Here is a 19,355-nt window from a genome sequence, read left to right as displayed (position 1 = left end):
TTGACATAGATGCAAAATCCTCAAGAAAATACTAGCAAACAGAATCCAACAGCACATTAAAAGGATCATACACCATGATCAAATGGAGTTTATCCCAGGAATGCAAGGATACTTCAATATATGCAAATAAATCAATGTGATACACCATATTAACAAATTGAAGGAGAAAAACCATACGATCATCTCAATAGATGCAGAGAAAGCTTTCAACAAAATTCAACACTCATTTATGATAAAAACCCTCCAGAAAGTAGGCATAGAGGGAACTTTCCTAAACATAATAAAGGCCATCTATGACAAACCCACAGCCAACATTGTCCTCAGTGGTGAAAAACTGAAACCATTTCCACTAAGATCAGGAACAAGACAAGGTTGCCCACTCTCACCACTGTTATTCAACATAGTTTTGGAAGTTTTAGCCACAACAATCAGAGAAGAAAAAGAAATAAAAGGAATCCAAATAGGAAAAGAAGAAGTAAAGCTGTCACTGTTTGCAGATGATATGATACTATACATAGAGAATCCTAAAGATGCTACCAGAAAACTAGTAGAGCTAATCAATGAATTTGGTAAAGTAGCAGGATACAAAACTAATGCACAGAAATGTCTTGCATTCCTATACACCAATGATGAAAAATCTGAAAGTGAAATTAAGTAAACACTTCCATTTACCATTACAAGAAAAAGAATAAAATATATAGGAATAAACCTACCTAAGAGACAAAAGACCTGTTTGCCAAAAATTATAAGACACTGATGAAAGAAATTAAAGATGATACAAACCGATGGAGAGATATACCATGTTCTTGGATTGGAAGAATCAACATTGTGAAAATGACTCTACTACCCAAAACAATCTACAGATTCAATGCAATCCCTATCAAACTACCACTGGCATTTTTCACAGAACTAGAACAAAAAGTTTCACAATTCGTATGGAAACACAAAAGACCCCGAAGAGCCAACGCAGTCTTGAGAAAGAAAAACCGAGCTGGAGGAATCAGGCTCCCCGACTTCAGACTATGCTACAAAGCTACAGCAATCAAGACAGTATGGTACTGGCACAAAAAGAGAAATATAGATCAATGGAACAGGATAGAAAGCCCAGAGATAAACCCACGCACATATGGTCACCTTATCTTTGATAAAGGAGGCAAGAATATACAGTGGAGAAAAGACAGCCTCTTCAATAAGTGGTGCTGGGAATACTGGACAGCTACATGTAAAAGAATGAAATTAGAACACTCCCTAACACCATACACAATATTAAACTCAAAATGGTTTAAAGACCTAAATGTAAAGCCAGACACTATCAAACTCTTAGAAGAAAACATAGGCAGAACACTCTATGACATAAATCAGAGCAAGATTCTTTTGGCCGACCACATAGAGAAATGGAAATAAAAACAAAAATAAACAAATGGGACCTAATGAAACTTAAAAGCTTTTGCACAGCAAAGGAAACCATAAACAAGATGAAAAGACAGCCCTCAGAATGGGAGAAAATATTTGCAAGTGAAGCAACTGACAAAGGATTAATATCCAAAATTTACAAGCAGCTCATGCATCTCAATATCAAAAAAACAAACAAGCCAATCCAAAAATGGGCAGAAGACCTAAATAGACATTTCTCCAAAGAAGATATACAGATTGCCAACAAACACATGAAACAATGCTCAACATCATTAATCGTTAGAGAAATGCAATTCACAACTACAATGAGGTATCATCTCACACCGGTCAGAATGACCATCATCAAAAAATAAATGCTGGAGAGGGTGTGGAGAAAAGGGAACCCTCTTGCACTGTTGGTGGGAGTGTAAATTGATACAGCCACTATGGAGAACAGTATGGAGTTTCCTTAAAAAACTAAAAATAGAACTACCGTATGACCCAGCAGTCCCACTACTGGGCATATACCCTGAGAAAACCATAATTCAAAAAGAGTCATGTACCATAATGTTCACTGCAGCTCTGTTTACAATAGCCAGGACATGGAAGCAACCTAAGTGTCCATGAACAGATGAATGGATAAAGAAGATGTGGCACATATATACAATGGAATATTACTCAGCCATAAAAAGAAACGAAATTGAGTTATTTGTAGTGAGGTGGATGGACCTAGAGCCTGTCCTACAGAGTGAAGTAAGTCAGAAAGAGAAAAACAAATACCATATGCTAACACATATATATGGTATCTAAAAATAATAATAATAAAATAAGGTCATGAAGAACCTAGGGGTAAGACGGGAATAAAGACACGGACCTACGAGAGAATGGACCTGAGGATACGGGGAGGCGGAAGGGTAAGCTGGCTCAAAGTGAGAGAGTGGCATGGACATATACGCTACCAAACGTAAAATGGCTAGCTAGTGGGAAGCAGCTGCATAGCACAGGGAGATCAGCTCGGTGCTTTGTGACCACCTAGAGGTGTGGGATAGGGAGGGTGGGAGGGAGGGAGACGAAACAGGGAAGAGATATGGGAACATATGTATATGTATAACTGATTCACTTTGTTATAAAGCAGAAACTAATACACCATTGTAAAGGAATTATACTCCAATAAAGATGTTACAAAAAAAAAAAGAATGAGAGACAATCTTTTTTCCCTTTGATAGAAAAAAAGACAAGACGCTCAATTTTAATACTCACCGTTGTACAGGACATTCTGGCAACTGCGGTAAGGCCAAAATTAAATATAGAGATAAGTAAATTAAAGACATCCAGATTAGAAGAGAAGTAAATTATGCTTATTGGCAGTTGATGTGATCCTGTACGTCGAAAATCCTAAGCAATCCACGAACGTATTATTAGAACTAGTAAAGTGTTTTGCAAAACCAGAGAATATAAGATCAATATGCAGTCAACTGTATTTCTATATACTACCAATGAACTTTGTGAAAATGAAATTAAAATAATTTTATTCACAAAAAATTAATATGTAGGGGGCTTCCCTGGTGGTGCAGTGGTTGAGAGTCTGCCTGCCAATGCAGGGGACATGGGTTCGGGCCCTATTTCTGGGAGGAGCCCACATGCCGTGGAGCAGCTGGGCCCGTGAGCCACAACTGCTGAGCCTGCACATCTGGAGCCTGTGCTCCGCAACAAGAGAGGCCACGATAGTGAGAGGCCCGTGCACCGCGATGAAGAGTGGCCCCCGGTTGCTGCAACTAGAGAAAGCCCTCGCACAGAAACAAAGACCCAACATAGCAATCAATCAATCAATCAATCAATCTTTAAAAAAAAATTAATATGTAGGAATAAATTTAGCAAAAGAAGTACAATACTTGTACATCAAAAATTACAAAACATTGCTGAGGGAAGTTTCTGAGAGAATGAACATGTTATCTGAGAGAAGTTAATGAAGATTTGAGTAAATGGAGAGCCATCCCATGATCATGGATTTAAAGACTTAATATTGTTAAGATGGCAGTTCTTTGCGACTTTATCAGTAGATTCAGTTAAACTCTATCAATATCCCACTCAGATTTCTGCAGAAGTTGATGAGTTGATCCAAAAATTTATGTGGGAATTCACAGGACCCAAAATAATCAAAAGTTTTTTAAAAAGACAGATATACAGATCAGTGGAACATAATTCAGAATCTAGAGATAAACTCATACAATTATGAGTCTTCCACATATTAACATATGCTCAATAAAAGAAACCAGACACAAAAGGGTTTAATTTCTAAGGCATTCTGGAAAAACTTCAAGAATAGAAATCAGAGCAGTGGTTGCCAGGGCTGGGGAGGTGGAAGGGTACTAACTACAAAGGACACAGGTAACTTCCTAGGGCAGTGGAGATGTGTATCTTGATTGTGGGCATGGATACACTACAGTGAACATTTATGAAAACTCAACAAGCCATATACTAAAAAAGGGTGAATTCTACTGTATGTAGATTATTTCTAAGTAAACTCACATAATTTTGTATTTTCTTCATGCTTTATCTTAAAATGTAGAAAACAAGAATTGAAAGTTGAGGGATTTTTTTTTTTAATTCTTCTTTTCCGTTCTTGCCATTTCAAAGATAAAAAGCTTAAAAGCAGTGCATTTATTTTCCCTTTGCTTATCCTGTTGAACAAACCTTATTCTCCAATGCAGGCAACCTAGTTTTCTACACTAGACTAGCTGACTTGCCATCACTAACAAAACCTCTCTACCATGTACAGCACCGGCTGTCCTTTTCTCGTGTTTTTCTGCTCTCATCGAGTCCAAGTTCACATAGATGTATTGTGGGAAGCTTTTCTCAATCAGCTCAGTTTGATGTGCACATCATCTCATTCTCTTCAGTAGCCCCTCTCATTCAAATGTATGGAAATTTGTATGCATGTGATTTCTTTTATACATTGAATTATCTGTCTCGTGTGTCACTTCATGAAGTTATATCAAAATTTATCTCATTCCATTGCTCAGTATACTTTTAGAGGAGCAAGATTTCCTCTACCCAAGCCATATGAGCCTCATGGTGACTAGAATCAAGCTTTGTACCAGGATCACTCTGTTAATGAGTTTGATAGTAATGATAAAAGAATAAATAGGACTCATTTCAGAATTTCTTTCTCATTATTGTATTTGGCCATTATTTTTTAAAAGCTTTGGGGCCAAAAACAGGAAAAAACTACATATTTGATAGAGATGATGAACTTAGATGAGGGAAATTACATTTTTTCCCCAGTTTTATGGAGAAGTAATTGAATACATCACTGTGTAAGTTTAAGGTGTACAGGAAAATTATATTTTAAAATGTTAGAGGATCATGAGAACATCTGATGAGAAACTTAAAAAATAGTTTAATGGAACCAATGATTATATTTAGGGGTTAAGTATAACTCATATAGTTTGATCATGTCAAGTGTCATAAAACGTTAGAAGCATTTTCTGTGACTCTACTTAAAGTAGAATTTTTGTGGATTAAGTGTTACAAGATATCATGCACTTAATTAATTCTAAGGAAAATATGTCTCCTTTTTACTTTGTCTTGTAGAAAAGAATGTCTCTAGAATGGGCTTCTAAGATGAATTTTTCTTACAAGATATGTAGGAGTTCACTCTACCTGATAAAGTTTAACGTTAAGATCCTAAAAAAAAAAAAAAAGCAAAGTGTAATGAAAACTGGGAGGTTAAGTATGAAAGTAATCAGGAATATACTGGAAAAATGTAAGAGAAAGGATTGCCTGGTAGTTTAATATAATTTTGCTATAAATGTATGCAGAATCACCTCTAAGAAAATGAGAACAAAAAGGATTCAAGCAGATTCAGCTGAAATATTATTTATGTCTTTTAAATTTTCACTCTATTAGTTGCCTGAAACAAAAGATTTATTTTTGCAAAGTGCCCCCTTAATTAAAGCCTTAAATAATAATATATTTGGGAACATTTTCATTCTCCTTTAGGGGGAAAAAAGGCCAAATCACTCTGTTTTTAGAAAAGAAAAGCATTCTATTCTTCCTATTCCTCAATTTTTATGTGAATATGATAATAAACATACTGAATAAAACCTCCATAATTAAGCTCAGTCTTCCACGATGGTAAACTACTACATTAGCAGTGAGGCTTATCTGCCTGCCACCTCTGTTGCCCCACTGAGTATAGGCTGACTTGGCAGTTCTGGCTGGTTGTCCCCTGCTTCTCTCCCTCACCATTACGTGAGTGTCAGAATGGAAATGTTCATTAGAGAACACACACACTGATACACACTTCTACATCCTTAATTTTCAAAGCATTTTCACGTGTTTATTAACTTATTTTATCCCATTTCAGAGATTGGGAAGTGAATCCCTGGCTAGATTACTATCACATAACAACATCATCCTGATGCCAGAATTAGCTGCCACCTCTCACCTCCAGAAGTCTACCTATTATTTCTGATTCCAGGAACATTCTCTGTGACAGGAGATAAAGAAATTATTGTATGGTGGAAAGTGAACGAAATTTGGCAAAATTCAACCTAAGTTTGAATCATCAGTTTCTTAATCTGTTAAATGAGGCTAATATATATTTTCAAGGTTGTGATAAGGATTAAATGATACAGTCCATATTTGGAACAGCTAGCATTTTACCTAGTTCGTGGGAGAACATGACTAAATGATACAGAATAATAAAAATAATAATCTGTGCTGTAGTAAAGCTGTCATTGATTGAAGGGTGTAATACCACTGCTAGGAGCTGCTAAACTTCAGTGAAGACTTACTTAGAAGATGCTGTCTTTCTATAAGAATGCTCATCCATCCAAAGATATTCCACTACCTGCCGGGCACTGTGCTACATGCTGTAGACACCGCAGTGAGCGAGTTTCTGCTCTCATGCAGCTTACATTCTAGGTGGATCTTTAGCATTTGCAGCCTGGGCTGCTTTTACAACTTTCTTCCACCAAATGATTATACTTTTATCAGAACCTGAGTAGTAGAATTAATTCAGCACCAAATCTTTGTTGAGGGAAAGAAGATAGATTAAAACTTGGGAGAAAACATTCCCAATTGGGAGAAATCTTTCTGTTAGTTAATATTGGTATTATGCACTCAGCATATCTGGGGCAAAAAGATCTCAATCTATCTGTCTCTTCTCTCCTAAAAGGGAAGTTCATCATGTTGCTGTCATATTACCAACTTCCAGTGGAGACCCAGTCACTAGGTCTTACTTAAGAGACCTTTCTTTCCTATCTAGTGTATTTTAAGTCCTTTGCATTTCTTTTTTTTCCCCTTAGGCCCTGTGTTTCTAGAACCCCAGACCCACATTGAGTGTGGGATCTACCTTGTGAAAACACTTTCACACTCCTGTCAGCAAATTCTTCAGGCTTCTTGTGTTGCCCTTGGGTTTTGCTTAGGCCTAAGAATCCTGTCCTACTGGGAAGATATTTTTCCCCCTCATCCCTACATTTGTTTTTTTGTTTGGGAATCTCAGCAGATTTCCTGGCCTGGACCTGCTGTTGGTACTTCTGAAGCTTGTTCCCTAGAATCAAGGAGTCAGCCTCATGGAGGTCAGTGGCTTTTGAGGGCAGGGCCGTCGGTTAGGCCGGAGTAAAGGCAAGAGCTGTGAAAGAGTCTGTCAACCGGGCCTTTGGGTACAGGCTGTTGCAGCTTGACCTTGAACCAGAGGGATGCAGCCTCACCTGGAATCGCTGATGAGGCTGAGGCAGATTAGGTATCTTGAACAGCATGCACTGTTTTCAAGCTGCAAGCCTGCCGCATGTATGGGAAAGCATACTTTAGACTTCAGCAATGCATTGCTAGTTCCAAGCCTATGAGGCATCTTAAGTCTGTTGCTCCCGACTCCATTCTGTATTTGGAGTCCAGGAGGCAGGAATGACATTTGGTTTAGGGTTATGTGACTATCCTCCTGGTGTCAAGTTTCCTTTCGTTGGATGAATTACCTAAATTCTAACCTTGGCTTTGGTTTTCCAGTTCCCAAAATGTCCAGAGGAGAATGTGGTTTGACTACTCCCCATTCTATCTCAGTAATTTATTTCTAGCTGAATAATTTATTTCCAGTTCTAGCTGGAGGACATGGTTACTAGCATTCTCTTGGCTAAAGGCATTCTCCTCCTATGGCAAACAGTCTCTACTGGGATGGAGAACATAGCTTCAAGATTAATACTCATGAGCTGTGACTGAGGAAGAAGGGAAACTTTGTGAAGAGTGCATTCTATAAAGGTATTGCTGAGCATTAACACTTGCCTTAGCTCTTACTTCATGCATTCTAAATGATACCTTTGTAATAACAATTTGATTATGCTAGTTTCAGAGTTAAACTAAGCACTTTTGAGTATATGTATACATTCTGGGATTTTAAAATTTAGATTTACAGAAAGTCAAATGTTAAAATGCCGAAAACATAATTCCTCCTTTAAATATTTTTGGCAATTTTATATGCATTGGATATTGAAATTCTATTATTATAAAGTGATAAAAAGTCCAGAGTTAATTACAGTAAACAATTATTCACATAAAAAAAAAAAGAAAAGAGTGCATTCTACCAACTGGCTTAGAGTTTACTGGTGGGGCTGCCAGCCCGTGTTCTTATGTCCATCGGGAAGTTGGAGGCTTATGGAATTCAGCAGATAACTGCCAAGAAGGTCAGTAATCTTAATGGTTAGCCTCACTGTATAAATGCATAGCTTAAGAACAATCTGTGCATATACACATATGGTAGAGGAGTTCCTATCCAACTTTATCGTGCCCCCTACTTTATCGTGCCCCCTACTTTAGGATTATTGCTTGTTCTTTGTTTCTTAATAATATCCTTGATATCAATTTGTAAGTAACCTAAAATGTACTTTCTCTAATATATAAGCGGGAAGGCCCTCTTTTTATCCTTATTTAAAATGATACTTCCCTTGCTTAAATGTAGAGGTTAGAGGAGACTTGGGCTAAGAGACAGCTGTATGAAATGATGCATCTGAAGTACTGAATGCGAAAGCCACACTTGTGCCATCTTAAGTGATGAAGTTGTCCTCTTTCTGCCCTGAGCACACAGTATCCTATTGCCCTGTTTACTTGTAGTCTTTCTCACTTAGTCAAGAGAGATCTGAAATATTAGTACTAAGGAACGCTTACCGCATTTGTCTTTAACTCTGCTGTGGGATTAAAGGAAGTGCGATCACTTCCAAAGACTAAATAGCATTTGTGAAATATTTTAACTCCAAAACATACCCAAGCCATCTCTATACCCAAGATACTAGGAAGCCCTCAACTTTTTGAAAATCATCATATCCACTTGAGCTAACTGTGATTTCTGAATCATAAATCATTTCATTTCAAGACAAAACTAGGAAAGTATCCAAAGACATTCACGAAGATAACCATCTAAAGGTCCAGGCTGGTAATGTGAAAAGAGAAAACCCCAACCTGAATATTTTCTGTGCTTTTTTGGCTGTCTTCCTTCATACTGTGCTTCCAGGAAACCAAGGCCTTTTTAGGTTTCAGAATCAAGAGTGCATGGGCTTCTCAAGTACTTGAAAGTAATTATGCATTCTAGCAGACAGCTTAGGAGAAGTTGTAAGGGTGCCATTTCCATCTCAATGTAAATGCATATTTTGCCTCTGTGGATGTATTCTGGTAGAAAGCGTCCTCATTCCAATAGTGGGTCCTATGAGGTCTTAAGGTAATAATTAAGCTTGCTTTTCTGTCTTTGTTTTTTCTTTTCTTTCATTTCTTAGGTTTCAAAGGTGACTTTTAAGTTTGCTTTTCTTGGGTTCCATCTCTAATATTCCTAGCATATTTCAGGTGGCCGAGGTAGTCATAGACTGCTAATTTTGTTGCAGTTTGGTAAAGAAATACCCCTTTAACTACCCTGCCTGTTTAGATATCTGTTGGTCTAGTAACAATTGTCTGTCTTTGTTTTCGTCATCCATAAGTTAACTGGTACATTGACCCTATTGTCCCTCCTAACATTACGGTTCAGAAATTACTTTCATTTGTTCCCAAACTTATCTGTTGCTGTTATTTGAGAATGTTTAAGTGAATAGCTCTCTGATATGGAATTGTGTTTTGAAGGATAACTTAATTCAGCTCCCAGATTCCACCACCCCAACTAACATTCCTAATTCCTTAGATGCTCAGGGTCTGTGATGTTCTGCTAAATTCTGCATTTGCAAAGAGTTCTATTCCCAGGAACCTTTCTTTTACTAATAGAAGAATTAGATTGAATCAGATTTGATTCCTACATTTGCTCACTCACTGGCTATTTGGCTGTGAAATTCACTGGATAAGAACTGCAGCTTTTTAAAAGACGGATAGTAATCGCAATTCTGGAAGACACTGAAAAGAAAACAGATACGCATGTAAAGCCCCCATCAAAGTGTTGTGCACACGGGAAGGCACATAAGTAACACTGATTATGACGATGCTCCTGCTAAAAAAGGACAGGTAGAAAGAAGAGGAAAAGGAAGAGAAGCGAGGGATGGGGAGAAGCAGAAGAGAAAAAAGAAAGGGAAGGGCAGGAGCATGTAGTGGCTAAAATAATGAGATTGTACCGTTTGGGGAGGGCTTTCCAAGTATCTCTTTCTTTCATTTACATAGTTCTCAACTTCAGTGCAATTACAAAGCATGATGAGAGACTCGGAAAGGTTTTTTTTCCTCTTTTTTTTTTTTTTTTTTAAGGAGAAGCCAATAGAAACTGCTTCCCACTTTCTCTGTGTTGGCTTTGCCCTAACTTTTGACCTTCTTTCTGCATTAGCTCACCTCCCCAACGCCACTCCATCTGACAGTTTAACCACTTCTGTACCATCGTGACAGCACTGATTTCATAAGAGAGCCCTTTATCCACAGCCTGTCTAATGGTTATTTCAAGCCAGTTAGATAACGTTGGAGTTTGATTTAAAATTTAAATAGAGTGGGAGGCCGCTGTCTCTGTTTTGTAAACTACATATGAAAAATAATCCACTGATTTTTGTCTAGTTAATTTAACTGTCCTTTAGTTAAAATTAAGAGAGAAGAGCGACTGGAACACGAGGAGAGCAAATGTAGACTAAACATAGAAGTTAATTTTCAGTGCAACTATTCTTTAAACTCTAATAGCCAATAAACGTAAACATGAAGTGACAGTTGCCTCATTACAAATGTAAACACACATATAAACCTGCCCGGTCGCAATTTAAAACAGACTTAGAGATATACCTCCTACTTTGCTTATGCCTGAGCCTTTTTCACCAAGGCCGTCATTCTTTTTGGTTTATTATTTTCTACCTTACCACTGTGGCTATTAAATACAGTTACTAAAATAGTTAAGCCTGGTGAAAAATAATTTTAGAGTCAACGAAGAAAGAAAAACTGCTCTTCAAATAGTCTTCAAGTTATGGAAAACCTAGCTAAAATGTTTATTTTCATCCAGAATATCACTCTTTGCCTCAGACCTAACCATTAGTTTGCTCAAACCATGGATAAATCAGGCATGAAACCCTTGACATAATCATCTTTGGGAAGAGAAGCCACCCACTCACACAGGAGGAGACGCTTCTGATTCCTAGATGAGTAGGTTTCATAGCTATGCAATCAAGGTCACTTTCCTGCGCTTTCACTGATAAAAGGTGCTTTTGATCAAACAGAATTCTTTGAATTTTTTGTACCTTTGTTCTCTTATAATGCGATGAGAATAAAAGAACACTATTTGCTTTGGGAGTGGGTGACACTGATTAGAACTGCCTTCAGAGGAAAGTCTGAAACTAAAGCGAGCAGTGAGCTGGATAGCCTCTGGTGGGGTTAGTTTTCAGATAGCTGTCTGAGCACAAATACACACGTTTTTGAGTCTCAACTGTTGCTCTTGTCAAATATTCTTACCCTTTTTTGGATAATAACTTTTGACACTATTCTTTTTGAGGTTCTGCTGAAATAGCTCTCTCTTTTTCTCATATATATGTGTGTGTATATGTATCACATATATATGATATATACATGTAGAACCTTTGTGTATAGGAGTTAACATCATCATATGTTGATTGCTTATGCTAATTGGGAAATATTAAAGTAAACTATGTCTGCTTTAACTAGAATAGATGGTTTAAATGACTCCATTTCCAAGAAAACTTCAGTCATTCTTATTTTTTAAATCAGCCCCTAAATGTTTCCATTCCTAACAGCAAAATAAATAAATGGACAAACAAACAGCTCTTTACTGAAACAATAGTAATGTATTATCTTGCTCGGAGAAAAAAATGAGCTTTCAAATGTGGAGAAGGCCTAGAATGTTATCACCACTTTTAGAAATGTATATACATTATGTTTTTTTAAACATAAATTTGAACTCAAGCAAATTTGCACTTTCTCAAATAAATTGATGAACTGCAAATAAGTTACCTGTAATCGCACAATTTTATTATATGTATCAGACTGTCTTCTAATTTTTGTTAAGCTACCCTATGTGAAACTGCCTGTAATTTTAATGAATCTATATGTAATATTTTGTATTCTGCATTTATGTACATATTTCCTTATATCAGCATAACTTTCATACTTATTATAGCAATAAAGCATCATATACTTTTAACAATGTAAAAAATATGCCCTTCTATGGGATAGGATAGATGGAGTGTCTTTTACCTGCTTAGGGTTTCTCTGTTTGTTCTTGTAAGAAGCCCTACAGCAGAAAAAAAAAAAAACTGGTTATCTAAGTTATCTGCCTTTCTTGAGGCTGGCACATATGGGAAGAGAATCAGAGCCCTGGAGATTTGATTTCCTTCATGTGAACTTCATTCTGCCATATTGAAAAATGACATCCTGGTAGCCAGATTTCTGCATCCATCCTCATTGGCCCAGCCTGTGTGCCAGATTGAGTATGGCTGAATTTACCTTCCTTTCTGGTGCTTCCTCCAGGGAAGAACCCCACTGCCCCCAGAAAAAGTCCTGCTATATTCGTAATATTGCGTTGTCCATGGGTCTATGTAGGGAAGTGGATTCCCACCTCCTGCTTCCAATCTACCCTAAAGCAGCCCCTTTCTCTAGTATCATCCCCTCCAAATTGAGAACTAACAATTTTCTAGACCAGAAATCAGCCAATGATTTCTGTAAAGGATCAAATAGTAAATATATTTTAGACTTTGCAAGTCATACTATTTTTTTCACAACCTCTCAACTCTACTGTTGTAGCATGAAAGTAACCAGAGACAATATGTACATGAGTGGTTGTGGCTGCATTCTCATAAAACTTTCTTTATAGACTATGACATTTGAATTTCAAATAATTTACACTTATATGATTCTTTTAACTTCCTCCAACGATTTAAAAGTGCAAAAACCATTCTTAGCTCACGGGCTACCCCAAAACAGGCAGCAGGCTATGGTTTGCCAGCCCCTGCTATACATAGGCAGGGTGCTGAGACGCTGTTGGTCTGCAGGGTAAATTAGGGTCTGACCATCAGAGTCTCCAGTCTGGCTGCTTCTCTGCAGCATCTCCAGTCCAAAGCAGCACTTCTTAGTTTCCTATGATCATGAAGTTTCTACCTGGAGTCTTTAGTCATTTCAGTTTTCTCCTCTGTTAGGATCTGACCACAGGAAAGGTGATTCGGTTTTGTTAGCCAGCTGATGTCTGACCTAGAAGTGAAAGGTGGATTTTTTTTTTTTTCTCCCTCTCTGGAAAATTTTTGTTATTTTACCTTTTGCTGTTCTTCACAAACCTCTCCAATTGAACTAAATTAAACTGAATACTGACTGGTTTGTAATTCTTTGAATGATTATATTTGAACTTCATTCACATGATTTTTAGATTTTTAGACAGGAAGACAAGTTTGGCAAGTAAATGAAAGGACTGACAAAGCGAAAAGTGTGACTTGAGACAAAAGATATATGCCAATTCCTACTTTTGTTGTTGCTGTTATTCATTTATTTACTCAGCAGATATTAGTGTGTGTCAGGTTCTGTATCCCAAAACAAGATCTCACTTTACATTTTGACATACAAAAATGAGTAGAATACAGTGCTTGTCTTGTAGGGAGCTACAGGGGAAAGAAAGATACGTCTTTATATAATCCTCTTGGTATCTGTTATTCATATCGTAATTTACATGGAGCACAAGTAAGCATAGGAAAAAGTGTGTGCTTGGCACCCTGCACATGATATGGAGAAGAAGTGTAAACTATAGAATAGGGACTTGGACCAACTGCCCTGCTCCTCTAAGCCCTAAATGTTGTAAAGTGAGGAGATTACCTACATTGCAGTTTTGTTGTCAAGACTAAATGAAATTTCATACACAGATGTGCTATAAATGCTCAGCACATAGCCCCGCCCCCCAAAAAATTTACATCAGAGTATGTTAATTTTTTTGCTTTAGTTTGTTGTTGATAAGTTTATAGCCTCCAGTAACGTGATACCAGTTTATTACTAAATTTATTACTTCCTAATTGCTACATAATCACTAAATTTATTACTTCTTTACTGACTGCACAGTGTGTTTCCACTGCTATACTACTCATAATATAGAAAACAGAGGTGTTTAAATTAAAGCCCTTTCATTGGCTTGCTTGTCAGACTTTTTTTTTTTTTTTTTTAATGCTGCAGGTTGGAAAGATGCTCTCGTACAAATGGTATGAAATGGTATTTATTGACTGTCATCTCTTTGTGTGCCTGTTTAGGTCTGAACAGTGATGGCGCTGATTTCAGTTATGAGTTGCTCAGTGGACTGTGGATTGCCTGAACTGTACCCATTCCCATCATGATGTACACCACCAAGACTCCTCACTAGTAAGTATTCTCTATTCAGTATCATTTACATGGTTATATATTGAGATCTTCAACACAGTGTGCACTTACCTTGCAAGAAGTGTACAAAATACTTGCGTTTGTTTTGCTGTTATGAAATCGGCTAGACTTAGTCTATGTACCAACCAACTGCAAAAGGAAAAAATAGGTTTAGATGTATCTATTATGTATATGTGTGCATATTGATATGGTAATATATATGTATCTAAATAGGCAGAGTTTAGAAGTGTAGAATTTTGCCTCTCTTTTAACTGAATAGAAAAAGTCAATGGAAAGTTTCATTGTCTTTTGATTCTTTAATATCATATAAATCAGTGTAAGCCTGAAAATTTTACTTAGTTTAATATTGTGAAACAGTTCAATTTTATTGCAGTTTTGTCTAACAGGGTATCTAATATACTTTCACTTACACAAGTATCGTACGGGTAATTGACATAGGTTGTTTATGGTGTCATTGAGAGGAAATTCTACTCAATTCCCTTAATTTTAGTTCCAGCTCCAACATTTATCGTCTGGCTAGTCCCTTAAATCTCTAGGGCTCAGTTTCTTCATCTGCAAAATGAGAGGAAGAATTTCCGCTTTACCTAATTCACAAGATTAATTTAAAGGACAAATAAGATAATGAATGTGAAATTATTAACAGTAAAACCCCATAAAAATATATATCATCTGTGGCTGACTATTATTACAAGTAGGGAGCTGGAAAAAAGTTGTGACCACAATGTTCTTTTTAAATTAATTAATAGAGTCTAATATTTTATTTGTTATTCACCTAAGAGATAAATGATAAAATTATACTTAACATTAACTCATGACCCCAATTATTTTTTGTATTTCAGAAAGTTATGTTTAAATGAAATATGAAAAAACACATGTTTCTCACGCACACTGCACACACAAATCCCCACCAACCATAATAATTAGGTTTCTACTTCTGATCTCCAGGATGTTTACTCTATTATAGTTTATTTTTAGGTGTTTTATTCTTGGAGGAGACAAGATACACTAGATACTTATTATGTATCATTTAATTTCAGGTTCCTAAGGGAGCAACATAGAAATTCGATCAGATATTACTCCTTCAGTTTAATGTATTAATTTTTTTGTTTACTGAAATCTCTTTAACACTTCATCTGACCATTCTCTTTAGCCAACAGAATACAGCTAGCCTGTTTAAAATAAAAGACTGTAAATGAACATCTTGGCAACTATATTTAGTAATATTGAGAAAGACTTTTCCACTAAAATTAAACAAATTATTATGTAACCGAGTCAGTGCAATAAAACTGGTTTGGAAATTCTTTTCCAGAAATTAGGTATGATTACCATTGAAGAGGCAATGGTTTATTACACAAATAAAATTTTTACATATAAGTGAAACAAAAATCTTAACAATAGGTAACATACATTCACTTGCTGATATTGTAGCGTAGTCAGTAAGTATGGTGGCGGGGTCAGGGGTGGGGCGGGGAGTGGTAGAGTCAGATTGCCTGGGGTTACAACCCAATTTCATCATTTTCCTGCTTTGCAGTGTTGGACAAGTCACTTAACCTCTCTGTGCCTTAGTTTGCTCATCTGTAAAATGGGTCTAATAATAAGAGTATTTATCTCATAGGGTTGTTGTGTGAATTACATGAGTTAATGTGGTCAAGCACTTAGGAGCACTGTTTGACACTTAGTAAGTAACCAATCAGCATTAGTGATTATTATTCACTGGATGAGCATGGGATTATGGTGCTGACTATAGATTTTGGAATCAGAAAGTCCTAGGTTCAAAACCATTTATGAATTAATGGTGAAATCTAAAGTAGTTACTGAACTTTTTGAAGTCTCGGTTTATGAGAAATAAAATGGAAATAATTAAAATATACTCCATAATGCTTTTGTTAGGCTGGTTGAACACAGCATCTGGCAAGAAAGGGTAGCTATCACCTTCATTGGGAATTGTGAAGGTACAATTGCAAATTACTATGTAATGCAATTATAAAGTAATGTAAATGAGAGATTCTCTGATTCTGTAAGTGTCTTTGCAATATGTTGTATTTAGGGGACTTCTAGAAATGTGTTCAATTATAGGATTTGCTTTGTTAGGTCCAGAATTTCAAAAAAGACAGACAATAATTTAAATCAAATTACAAGTACAAACATAACAAATACGGCATCCTGATTTAAAAAATAAAGGTGACAAAAATCCATTGGCCTTTTTTCGGCCTAACAGAGAACATCAGCTCATTATTTAATTTGTTAGGAAGATTGGGCTGTTACCACATTTAAAATGACTTTCTGGAAAGAAAGGGAAGAAAGAAGAAAGGAGATGGAAATGTAGAATATGTGTCACAAAACAATGGAGAGGGAGGGTTTGAACTTCCACTTTCATAACCCTATGCTCTAAGACAGACTCTATACTTGTTCTTGTTATGAAGAAATTTAAAGTATTGTCTTTTGGGTTTGTATTGGACAAAATTCGGTGGTTGGAATGGGTGGCATTTTTCGAATGAGTCATGATTTGTTTCCAAGGTGGAAAATACTGATAAGCTGGGGCCATAATCCAAGAGTGGATTGCCTGGCTGCCATGTATCAGTCAGAACAGAAAGCTCAGTCTCTTTCTGTCACATGTTAATTATAAACCATCTGAAACAATGGCGGTGTTGGGTCTAGTCCATCTCTGTATCCATCTAAATCAGCAGCCAGAGAGTCTTTTGCATGTAAATGGAATGTGACTTGTCTGTAACTCAGATTATAACATTATTGAATGCTTCTGTGTGCACACTCCCTTTTATTCTTGTTGCTTATTTCTGCAATACCTTTAGCCTTTATAGAGTTTGTGCCTGACATGGAAAATCATGTTTCTGGAGGAGGCTTTTGAGAGTAAAGGTTTTGGAGGTGGATTCCTGGGTAGGAGCCCACAAACCATGGATGTGGTGTTAGGCTGGACTGCTGCTTTGCTGACTCTGCTTGGGGCCCTGGGTGAGAGATGAGCATGGTGCTTATTCTGTCCTGCTTCTCCTGGGCCCCGCCTCATTCCATACTTGCAGTCCTTTAATGTGGCCAGCGTTCACATTTTGACCTCTCATATTAGGATTTAGGATGTAATAAAATGAAAAAGCACGGTCATGATGACCGTGACACAGTCCTACTGGACAGATAGATGCTTATGTGTCCTTATTTCCGTGACCATTATAGATTTGTGAAGTTAATCTTAAAAATTGTTCGTGACTTTAGATGTCTCCTTCTAAAGGAGTCTGACTTAGATGTCAGTCTAGTACTTCATAAAACAATATCTCTAAAAAGTAGAGAGAAGTACCAGAGTTTGGAGGAGACCTCGGGTATTCAGAACTGAATACCTGTAATTTGGAGATAGATTTAGATGAAGTGTTTCTCAGTGGGACTTTAACAACAGGCAGACTTTGTCAGGCTATAAGTCTAAGCGTAACATCATCATGATAAAGGGAACAGTTTAAGCCTCCGATTCACAATTGTGAATGAGCAGGAGGTATTCGAGGACAAGCAGACGATGAGCCCATTAAAGTTGAATGTCTGCTGCAGAGTCACCAGAAGTGGAATCAGATGAGTTGTGAGTGCCCTGGGGGGGCTTTATGTGGCCCCCTCTCATTTGCCTGCTGCAGATCCCCTCCACCTGTTTGCTGACCACCTGTTTGTTGGCCAAGCCCTACCTAGAAGCACCCCAGCCTTACCTGTGTGACACCACAAGCCTCCTAGCGTTTGCAGATACTGCCCATCAAACTCTGATTCTTCCTTCCAAACTCATTTTACCTGCTCTGCCACCTATGAAAACTTCCTTAATCCTCCTCTTAAAATTGACTGTTGCCTCCTTTTCTTTAACCTCTGTACTGTATACATGCCTCTTTGATAGAACACATACACTTCTTTTGCAATAATTGGTTGACATTTCTGTCTTTGTCTCTTTGGGCTGCTAAAACAGTGCCATTAACTGAGTAGCTTATAAACAACAGAAATTTAATCACAATTCTAGAAACTGGGAAATCCAAGATCAAGTCACTGGCAGATTTTATGTATGGTAAGGACCTGTTTCCTAGAAAGCCATCTTTTTGCTGTGTCCTCACCTGGTGGAAGTGACAAAGGTGCTTTCTTGAGCCTCTTTTATGTTTCATAAGGGCACTAATCCCATTCATGAGAGCTCTGCACTCATCATCTAATAATCACCTCCCAGGGGCCCTACCTCCAAATACTCTCACATTGGGCATTAGGATTTAACATATGAATTTGGGGTGGCGTTCAGTCTATAGCAGTATCCATCTTTCCTGTTACATTCTTGGTTTATTGAGGGCACTCCTTGTCTTATTCAGTAAAATTGTTATTAATGTAAGTCAGTAAAAAGTATAAACAGAAAAATGAAAAGTGGCCACTTTCAGCATACCATGATGGTTATATCATTTAAACATTTTTAGCCAAAGGTAACAGGAATTTTGAAAATGTAACTCACCCTACTAACTTCCATAGTAGTTTATCATTAAGCATATTGTTTTTAGAACAACATTTCAACAATGGTGAGAATTATTTGACCTCATCTTGACTGAGGTTAGCATGATTTCCTCCATGTAAATTAATAAGACAACAATAAAACAGTTCTTAAGGTTCTATGTTATTATATTAATTGTATATAATACATTATTACATATATGTATATATATACACACATATATATTTCATATGTTCATAGAAGGTGTCAATTACTAATTTTATTTGAGAGAGGAGAGGTATATCAAGTGTAATCAAAGGTTCCTATAGGTTCAAGCTGTTTTTTAAAAAAACATAGAGGGAAAAATAACCAAATCCCCAAAACCCCTCTAAGTCAATAAACAAAACCTTTGTTATAGAGCCAACTGAAATTTTATCTGAAATTTATTCTGGTAACTGTATATCACTCAGAGGAGGACTTAAAATTGTTTAGGTTAAATATTCTTGAATAGTTACTATTTTAACAGGAAAGCCCATTAAGTCCACCAAATCAGTATGGAAACACTCTGACTCTCATCTTTGTTACTTAGTGTACATCAATCATACACAGAAGAGTCAAAATGGGCTGACTAGGTAGAGTTATAAGTAGCACAGGGTATCTCAAGCCATTCAGCTTTCACAGATGGCTGTAGACAGATAAGTGGAAAGCATTAAGCTAATAAAGACAT

At 36.9% G+C, this 19,355-nt stretch overlaps 1 protein-coding gene across 2 annotated transcripts in view; it reads left to right on the top strand.

The window, feature by feature from the left end:
• The window catches only part of CHRM3 (cholinergic receptor muscarinic 3), a 512,306-nt gene that overhangs the window by 126,755 nt on the left and 366,196 nt on the right, over nt 1–19,355 (top strand). For both annotated transcript variants that reach the window (XM_036827781.1, XM_036827780.1), the window contains exon 2: nt 14,061–14,169. The gene's annotated coding sequence lies outside the window, so the exon portion shown is untranslated. The remainder of the gene's footprint in view (nt 1–14,060; nt 14,170–19,355) is intronic.

The sequence above is a fragment of the Balaenoptera musculus genome, chromosome 16 (genome assembly GCF_009873245.2).
Source record: "Balaenoptera musculus isolate JJ_BM4_2016_0621 chromosome 16, mBalMus1.pri.v3, whole genome shotgun sequence".
In the NCBI taxonomy this organism is placed as follows: domain Eukaryota; kingdom Metazoa; phylum Chordata; class Mammalia; order Artiodactyla; family Balaenopteridae; genus Balaenoptera; species Balaenoptera musculus.
The sequence above is the reverse complement of the archived record's forward strand: the minus strand, read 5'-3'. Positions and strand labels throughout refer to the sequence as shown.